Source organism: Temnothorax curvispinosus, unplaced genomic scaffold (genome assembly GCF_003070985.1).
Source record: "Temnothorax curvispinosus isolate PA1 unplaced genomic scaffold, ASM307098v1 QBEX01010126.1, whole genome shotgun sequence".
Taxonomy (NCBI): Eukaryota; Metazoa; Arthropoda; class Insecta; order Hymenoptera; family Formicidae; genus Temnothorax; species Temnothorax curvispinosus.
Genome location: NW_020219906.1, coordinates 138,691 through 148,535, shown reverse-complemented (window position 1 = coordinate 148,535; position 9,845 = coordinate 138,691). Strand labels below are relative to the sequence as shown.

The 9,845-nt window shown below is 43.9% G+C and overlaps 2 protein-coding genes across 2 annotated transcripts in view; one reads left to right on the top strand and one right to left on the bottom strand.

The window, feature by feature from the left end:
• Positions 1-7,289, bottom strand: part of LOC112459785 — a 10,293-nt gene extending 3,004 nt beyond the window's left edge. Inside the window, exon 1 of the mRNA XM_025024103.1 lies at positions 7,010-7,289. The gene's annotated coding sequence lies outside the window, so the exon portion shown is untranslated. The remainder of the gene's footprint in view (positions 1-7,009) is intronic.
• LOC112459784 (unconventional myosin-Ie-like) overlaps positions 1-9,845 on the top strand; it is a 30,107-nt gene that overhangs the window by 12,394 nt on the left and 7,868 nt on the right. The gene's annotated exons all lie outside the window — the stretch shown is intronic.

The following is a 9,845-nucleotide window of genomic DNA, read 5'->3' as shown; positions in this document are numbered from 1 at the left end:
TATATATATATATATATATATATATATATCGTATGTACTCGGACGATAATTTCGTCGAGAGTTTTCTTTCCCCTTTTCGCGGTATTTGTCTTGCTGTTTCAAATTAGGATTGTTAAACTGCGTTCGCAGTCGCAACACAAAGAGAAATTGAAGAAAACGTTGCATTGCGGCTGCCTGCCGCGATTGGTCAACTCGCTTACGTAAGACACAATGTATATGTGTCTCCAATTGAAATCGCCAGGCCGGAAATTAATAACGTGTGATTAGCCGTTGTGTGAAATAGCGACAGAATTACCTGCGTAATCACGCCCGCGCCAGTTGCGCCTGGCGCGTATGGTATTATTTCTTTTTTCGACGGTCGAGATATTCGGCTCGGGCAATTTTATGTACACTGGGCGTTTTCTTACCGCCGAAAAACCGTGGCAGGAAGTACGACGAAATAACGGGACGGTGCCGACGTGCTCGACCACGCCGTGTAACGAGCACGTTAGCGATAAACGTGGTGAAAGTTTTACTCGCGCGAGCGGTCCCGCCGAACAAAATGATACAATTTCTCTTGTTTTCCTTACGTAAGGTATACGCGCGTATTCAAGAATGCATTCAAAGACAATTGTGCCTTGGAATCGACAGGCACAATTTTCTAGGTACATTTCCTAGACCCGGCTATGCCGGGAACAGCGCGAGACATAAATTCCTTAGAAGAGAGCGCGAAGAGAGAAGGGGCGAATCAAGCCGAATAACTCGACTTGTTACACTTTTGCCGCTTGATAGTTCGCGCGTTCCCGATAGTTTTCCGATCTCCCGACTTTGCGCGTATAATAAACGACGCTCGATTCGGGACGGATCGATATATATCTGCCCGGCGATTTGTCGGATATGAAACTGCGGGTATTGTTTCTAACGCGCTTTGTGTAGCGTCGGTGAACGATGAGCTGGAAACGAATCCAGCGTTTGACGTTGGATGAAATCATCTCGCCGTTCCTATAAATTTTACGCCAGTTTAGCCGCGGAATGATAATTGCCCGCCGGGCACGACGATACGTTCCAATAAGCATCCAGCTCTCCTCTCCGATGGTGCAATAATTGAACGGGATCGAGGGATTATTTCCTCAGATAATACACTCACCTTGCACACAATCGAGGTGCGAGATGCAAGGTTGAATGGCGCGGGGCAAAGAGCTTATTTTACACAACATGCTTACGCAACTGTCAGGTCCTTCTCCTTTCTGGTTACTTAGCTTAATTAATTATTAATTTTGGAGCGTTTTCCATTGCAGTTAATTTGCCATGAATTTTACTTCAAGATATATTTCTCTCGCTTTCGGAAGGCCGCTTTCATCAAGTTTCACATTTTGCGAGGTACGTCGAGGTGAGCTACGAGCCATTGTTTTCGCGTGCGTCATTATTTTATATCTCAAGGATTATATATTAGATACCAAATATCAAATACACGTGGACAATGATTCTTATGCTAAGAATTAGTAATACGACGTTTAATCGAACCCCCTTCTCGCACATTTATAGCACCAAAAATTGAACTCTGATATTAAAATTCTTGTTTTACCTGAACGAAATCCTACTTTCCGTTCTACTAGCGTTATTAGAAGAATAATCAGAGAAACGATACATCTCGGACCAAATAGGACGACTGTTAAAACTTGACGTATTTGCGCGGACACGGAGATTTTATTCAAGCACGAAAGACAGTTCTCGAATCTAATCGTCGATAATCAATTCTAGCGCTCGACAATTCGCGATCGTAGCAAAAACAACGTTCCTAAAGAGCGAATAAAATTGTATCTTTTTTTTCTTCCGACCGTGAAAGTATCCGTGCCGACCGAATAATTACAATCTTTTTTTCCATTCCCGCAGCAAATCGTTGGAAATTTTTTCGGTTTTGTTCACTACTTTCTCCACTATTCTTGTAGGCTTTTCTATATCGCCTCTTATTAGAAATTTAATAAGAAATATATATATATATATATATATATATATCACTTTATCATTTTTTATCAGAAATTGAACCAGAAATAATTATCAGTCGAGCGAAATAATCAAGCAGTCGAGCGATAATGATGGTGAGTCGATTAAGAAAAGTAGTATGTGGTGCAGAATGATATTACAACCGATTATGAAAGTAATTTAACTGAGGTGCTAATCGTGCTGGCTAATCGTTTCTCCGAGCAGCTGGAAAATCTCCAAGGATTTCTGAAACCGAATACTTCCTAGAGCACGTACGCGCGTTTTACAATCAGTGAAAGGTTTTAAAGGCAGAAATAAAATATCTTGAAAGTAAGACAAATCTCCGATATAAATTCAAGAAGCAACAATCTACGCATTACTGTAATAACGTTGAGTAATTCGATCGCGATAGCGGCCTACATCGAGAAAGCTACGTCCCAGACTACGGCAAAGAACAAGGAGCCGAGTAAAGTGTAACCGAGAGAATACGGAGGGATGTTATCAAACCGGTTTCGCGAAACAGATGTATTCGCGCGATAAACGAATTATTTACACAAGCGAAGCGGGCACGATATGTAGGATATACCGGACAACAGGAGTTGGCGCGACGCGACGTCCGGTAATCTCGCCCGGCGTTACCGTTCGCCCAGCTGCGGCAGAAGTACAATATAACGCGATATAACGGGCAAGTCCCTTCTTCTTTCCCGGACCAAACGCGCGCTCTCTCTCTCGAGCGAGATCTACGCCGCTTCGCCGATTCACGTCGCGGCACCGTGGGTGTGGCTCTCCGGCATCGGCATGGTGAACAGGTTCTCTTAAAAAGTGCAAGTGCAATCATTGCCCTGGTGAACGTGCTCGGCGCTCGGCCGACGCTCGATGAAGCGGAGCGTGCGACTCTCCACGTGGGGAGCCGGCCGACCTGTCAAGCGACGCCGACCCGCCGACGCGACGGTTCTCACCAGCCGGGGCGCCGCGCCGCACGCCTTCGGTGGTACTTACCGAATCGCGCACCCTGACATTTCACGTAGACGTCATCGTCGCGGAGTATTTTGTACGCGTGCGATTTTTTCCACGCCAACTAGCAATTTTCCTCTCTTGCAGTGACGCAATTCACGCGACGGTGCTACTTGCCGCTGAATTATGATATCGTTAAGTTTACTGGCTAGTTAGTTAACTTAGCGATATCGTAAAGCGTAATTCGTAAAGTTAGAGTGGAAAACTTTTCCATCGTCGAAATTTTGTAGATATTTCCGTATTCGAGTTTACCGATAAATTTTTATCCAGGAAACCGCGGGACGACTTGTGTACATCTCGCTCGTTTAATTGCGTCCTGTGTGAACGCTTATCATTTTCACTTCCTGTACATATCTCGCGAAGGCGCAGAAAGTCCAAGTAAATATGCTTAATTTTCGAGAAAGTCACAGACTCGATCGAGTCTTTCATTGCGGTCGGAGAATAATCGAAAACGCGCGGTTTCCCCTTAATCGTAATCGGTAAGAAGAACGTCTTCGAAATTTCCGCCAGGAAGTTTGAAAGAACAGGAAATGGCAAGCAGAGTTCGATGACTTTTTTTTCTCAACGTTTCTGATCACTTTGAGATATTTAAATTCGGGAAAGTATCGTCTTGGACAATTTTTAATGAGCGGCAATCGAAAAGATTCGACAAGTTTCGAACTTTAACGGGAAAATAAATCCTCTTTATACGTAAAAACTCTGCTGATTCGAATTGAAGAACTACTTGCAAATTTCGTATCGAGCGTAAAATATCGCGCGAGTATAATAGAATGATGGATCATCTATGCCGTTCTATTGCAAATCGTGGGCGAGCCCGTTGAAATAGAACAAGGCAGATTTGTTATTCATCGACCATTGTGGAGTTTCTAAGTTCTAATTAATGAATGTCTGGCTAAAACGCGAAAGGCCATCCATCAATCGCGCCTGCGCTTGAATTTGGACGTCATGTAAAATTCTCCCATTCGGAGCAATGTCGCGGCAAAGTGCAGCACAAAGTTAAAATGAGCTCGCATATAGAACGACGCGACATGCGACAGCCGATTTTTTGTCACATCGATAAAAAGCATAGGCCGGTCTTGTGTCATGTCGGTCTAGACGGACGATCTGGGACGATCTATGAGTCGCGTCGCGTAGATCTACCATAAGTACTACCGTATGTAGATCTCGCGAGTGTATGAAGACGAAACGGCGGCGAAGTAGGACGAGGAGAATTTATTGTCGCAGACTCCGCGCATACGAGACCGGAACGAATAATTCGAATGCAAACAGGGATTCATAAATAGTCGCCGATACAGTTATGTCCGCGCAGAAAGTATCTAAAGAGAAATATATAAGAAGTAGCGTCTCTCCATGAAGAAATAGACGAATGTCTGAGAGGGAATATTTGTATGGATGGAAAGTATAAAAACGCTGCAGTGTATATGTAATATGTATATGTTCATTATGATATATATCATTAGAGCGTATATAATATGCGTAACGTTGTATCCCGTTACAGATATTTATGAAAGTAATTATGCGTATTAGATTTCTCATTATTGAAACTAGTAACTCGCGTATTGGATATTACACTGGCAAGTTTTTAATTAACCTTTATATTGTTCTGCTCACGATGAAAAATTTATGGCGTTGCAATATCACGATATATTACGTCTACGATAAAACGAAGGAGCCCGCTCGTAAATAAAGGAATTGAGTTGTAAGAGGGCGAAATCGATGACGCGTGCGGCGTGCTAGCCGATTTCACTTAGCCTATTAATTAGTATTCGCAATCGTGCGCGGGCAGCAATGGGATCAACGTACGATCGAAAGTTTCTTTCTTCCTCTTTCCCGATGTCTATTCGCTTTCTTTCACGTCGTAAGGGATAAATGCCGTTTCAAATCTCGAGATATATTTTTCACGACGCGGGGATTCCTAGAAAGCGATCGATTCGAGATTATTGGAAAACCGCTCAGCAAAGCGCTGATCCTCAATCATATCGCCGCGCGCCCGCGCCGTGTTAAATCACGCATAACAGACAACGGCGATGGTCAAGCTACGAGGTATCGCGCTATCGGAACTTAGAAAGTCGAGGAAACGTTGCCGGTTGCATGCGAACTGGTCGACTCCCACGCCATACTTACGGGCACTTGCTGTTCTTACGTAAATACTCGCGGGGCGCGTTATCGCTCGCCGATCGTCGATCGGCTCGGGCGAGGAAGGCGGAGGTGCAATTAAATTCACACCAGAACGAAAGTGAGAGCGCGTGGTCAAGGCCCGGAGGGGGACCGCCCCTCCCCCCCCGGGATATTGTCTAAGTGTATCCTTAAATAATTTCAACGACTTTCGAGCGTATAAATACTTTATTGTTAGATCGATTATTTTAGTTCTCTTTGAAAGAGCTTGAACGGCAACGTCATCATTCTTTCTTTCTTCGCTCCTCTTGTGCGCGCATTACAAATTACGAAATCTTAACGGGGGGAGAATTTCACAATGACGAACAGAAATAGTAGACTCGGTCGTAGGACGCGGAAAGCGATAATTGACGAGTGACGACCATTATTCGGCGTGGAGCCTGTTCGCGAATGTCGGTTGCTGCGTCCTGCTAAAATAAAAGTGTTACGTGCCGTTCACTGGAAAAAAAAGGAAAAAAACCACAACTAGAGCGCCGCGCCTTTTCTCCTTCCGTTCGCCGCGCAGGAAATAATCTCCCGTCTGAAAACGCGCGAGTCATCGCGGGGCCGCGCGCTTATATTGATAGATCGATCACGATTGTCCCGCAGCGGACACGAAAACGAGCAGCTGCGCGGGACTTAATTGGTCCTTTACGTAACCCTCGCTTTTTCGCTCGCTCATTCGCGCGCGAATCAAAGTCACCTTGTACGCTTCTTTTCCCCCGCGCACCTTACGGAAGACGAAAGAAAACGAAACCTTTCCATCAGAGAAGGAAATTTAAAAAACGATCACCAAGCGCGCGCGATCAATCAGCGCCGAAGACGAAGCGACTTGTATATACTTCGCGCTCCAATTATTCTCCACCCTTTCGTCATTTCTCTAACGCTAATCAAATTTGTAAATAATGATTAAGAGTGGTAAACGCACTTTGCGAACGTTTAAAGAAACGTTTATGAGACTCGTTTGATTACAACTCTGTGGCTCTGTTCTTTGTTCGAGCTGCAGTCGCGACGGCATTTCACAACGCGGAGCAATTAAGTTTCATTAAAGAATATTGGCGGACAGCGAGCGGTTTAATCTAACGCGAACTAGCAGAGTTGCGAAGTATCTATAAATGAATATCGACTTGCGTGATGCTTGATATCACGACGCAGTTTGCATAGGCGCAGACTCGTTTTCAAACATTTCATTATTTTTCTTCTTCTTTTTATTGCAATTTTTCACGAAATATTGCGCAAAGTGTCCTACGACACTCTTGCTGCAATAGCAAGGTTTAATACACAAGGTATGTCGTATTTTAGGGATGACGAATAGGTCGCATATAATTTGCATCTTGCCAACGATTTGCGTCTTGAACAGTTCGGAACTATGCCTTTACAGATCACCTGTCACGCCACACGTGAAACGAGATTTAAGTCCTCTGACTTTACGAGCGAGGTTTTATCTCGTAATAGCGGTATGGGGATAACCGCAACGATAAAATCTGAATGCCACCATTTCACGTCCGAACGTGATTGTACATGACGAATCTTCTTTGCTTGTTCTCGTCACGCCATTTAAATTGATCATTGTGACCGTCGCCGTCGTCGCAAAATCCGCGAGACGGACGTAAATCGTAGAAACTGTCTGACTGTCTCGTTCAACCGTAGCAAATCGCGCGAAAGACTAGCTGTTATTGGTAAAACGCATACTCCCTTGTCTTCGCCAACCGAAGGTTGGCAGCAGTCGGGAGAATAATATACTTACAATTAGAACTAAGAGGTGTTTCATTGAAGACAATGATAACTTAGTTAACAACAATAATGGAAATTAATATTAATCGACTGTTGACGCATAAACGAGTGCTGTGTGTATTGAAAAAGCGCATTCTGAACGTACCTGACTGACAATAAGACTCACGAAGCAACGAACATGCAATCTTCTTGAACCCAGCGTCTTGGACGATCGTCGATTGTCGCCTTTTCCCTCCGCAAAAATCTGCGATCGTTATTATTCTTCTTCAGCAAATGGATCACTTGGTGGTATTTTTATTATGTAACGCGCGGTCCATTCGTCCGCGTGCGCGCGAGAATCCGCGCCGATCGGTACCATTCGCGGCGAGAGGAACAAAACGTGATCGCGGCTCCGTGTGCACTGCAGCCAAGGATCGGGTGAAGGTAATGAAATAGCTAAGTGAAGCGATCGCTGTCTCTCTTTCTCTCTTGTTCTTCCCACGTGCGGCTTCCACCACTCCTCGCACTTCGGGGTTCTCGCGTGGTCGCGTATTTCTCGTCAGCGGCGTTTAAATCCTTTTCGCGGCGCACGTGGCTCGGCGGAAACGCACCTGTCAAACGTACTCTCGGATAACAAGGTCAATTTTAACGATGTAGAATCAGTTCGGGAAGTCTTTGCTTATATCTCTGAAAAATTAATTTCACATTTTCACGTTACTTGCACTTTAAATGCGTACTTTTATACAATATGGATGTGTTACAAGAATTGTGCTCGCAAATTGAGTTGTTTTACTTCATTATTGCGAGGAAGTTGTCGCTGCTGCGCGAGTGCGCTTCTAGATTAGCTTCATCTGTCTACGCGATTAGTATAATGGCCGTGTACCTCTCGTAATAAAGTCAACATTGTCGCAACACCGGTGACCATTGAATTTCTCGCCCATATACATATCAAGATGACATCTTTCGCGTTCGCGTTCCCGATGCGTCGTCGCGATAACAATATATAAGTACAGTTAACTTCATATTCTGGTAAAAGACAATGAACGCTCTAAAATTAAAGTGATAATTAAGATACTCTGATGTGTGTCTCGATATCTTCTTCGTAGCTTTAATTTTATTGTAAAATTTCTTTTGTACAGTACCGTTTATTGAATTAATAAAATAACTTTACTTAGAACATACATTGCGAATACGTCTGAAATTCTATATATATCTTATTTGACGACAACAAAATTTATCAAAACGCAAAATAATTTTCTCTTTATCAAAATTGTTACTAATCGCAGAATTAGCCAATGTGAAAAATTTACGTGTTTCATAAGTAGCAAACTAAAATCTTCTGTGTTTAAACAGATCATAGCTACAAATTCTTACGTGTGTTTTTCTAATGCAGGAAGAATTTTGTTAAGGAACAAAACAGCTTGAGCGAGGTATTTGACATTTGGCATCTAACTGTCTCACAAATCCGGCAATTTCTCGCAAAATCGAGATGAGACTTCTCTTCCTGTCTCTCTTTCTTTCTCTCTTCATTTTCACCGCCGTTAACCCAGAATACACACATCCATCTCCTCCATTATCTACGTTTTTATATACGTACTCTTCTCCTCTCGCCAAACTCGGCAATTCCGGCAACAATGAAGCCGTGGTTTCCCATGAGAAGCGTCTGTGACTCCCGATCTAATTAGTTTGCTCGTCGCGACCTTTTTTTACCTCATTAATGTTAATTTGAAGCAAGTGTGTGCGTTGCGTGTGCATCAGGGTCTTGTTTTCATAAAAGTGTAAAAACTAAAGTGTTTCTGGAATGTGGGATAATCGGGGAGACCGCTACTCGAATTAAAAAACTAAGAATTGAATACATGAACATTAATTAAATTTGGTTTTAATGAATTAAAATATATAAGACAAAAATATATATTTTTTTTAATTTTTGTATTAAGATTATGATTAAAAATTATTAACTCTTGTCCTTTGCAAGGAAACTTTTTACAGCAACAACTTCCATCGTGAAAAGTCTAATAATAATTCTGCACGCATGAAAAGCTACATGCACAGGCAGGATTATTCTTATAAAATAAATAAAACATTAAGTCAAATCTAATAACAGAGAATAAGATGTAGAATGTGGGTCGACACATATCCTTGCGCGCGCGCGGCATTGTTCACATATGCATGCGTTAAACGAGGCGCTATTTTAATTGTTGTCCCGTCTAACGGAATCCCCTTTGAGAAAATAACCGGAAATTGCTCACGTTCGCGCTTACGGGCAAAAGCATCCGTGCTGCATTCGCGACGCATCCTCGGTGCCCTCGACGGATGCCACGATTGCCATGTCGAGGGGACCGACACGACAATGCATTCGTGGACGCATTCCGCGAAACCGTACGGAAATCAGAGCGCGTATCCGTCGGGCGTATCGTCGCGTTGCGCGAATCCCGGCCGCCTAAGCGCGTAAACGCGTAAGCGTAAGTAAGGTAGAAGGTCGGAGGTGAAGCGTCACGCGTCAGTGGATAATTACGGCGGCGAAAGACGGTCCAAGACGACCGCGGACGCGTCAAACGAACGCAAATGGGAGATACGATTGTTAAAGGCCATGCAGTCTACAATGAGTCGTTAGTCGTTAGTCAGATGTCGGAAGAGACTCAAAAAAAAGTCATAAACGTATCGTAAGACGATCGGAAGTCTGTAATCGGCGATCGTAAGCGATTGGCCAAGTGCCATCTTACGATTACAGACTTCCGATTGCCTTACGATACGCTTATGACTATTTCTTCCGACATCTGACTAACGACTAATGACTCATTGTAGACTGGCCATAACTGTCCGCGGTTTGAACGAATGAAGGCTTCAACCTGCTCTCCGTGTCTCCGTCGCGGCGGCGGGCGCGGGCGGACGCTCTCCTTTGTTCTTTTCGTAGCTTTTTCTCTTCAACTCGACGCGAGTTTCCGCGTTTTCCTCCGGTCGTCACGGCTGTCCGACGGACGAGAGGGACGGCTGTCTCGTAG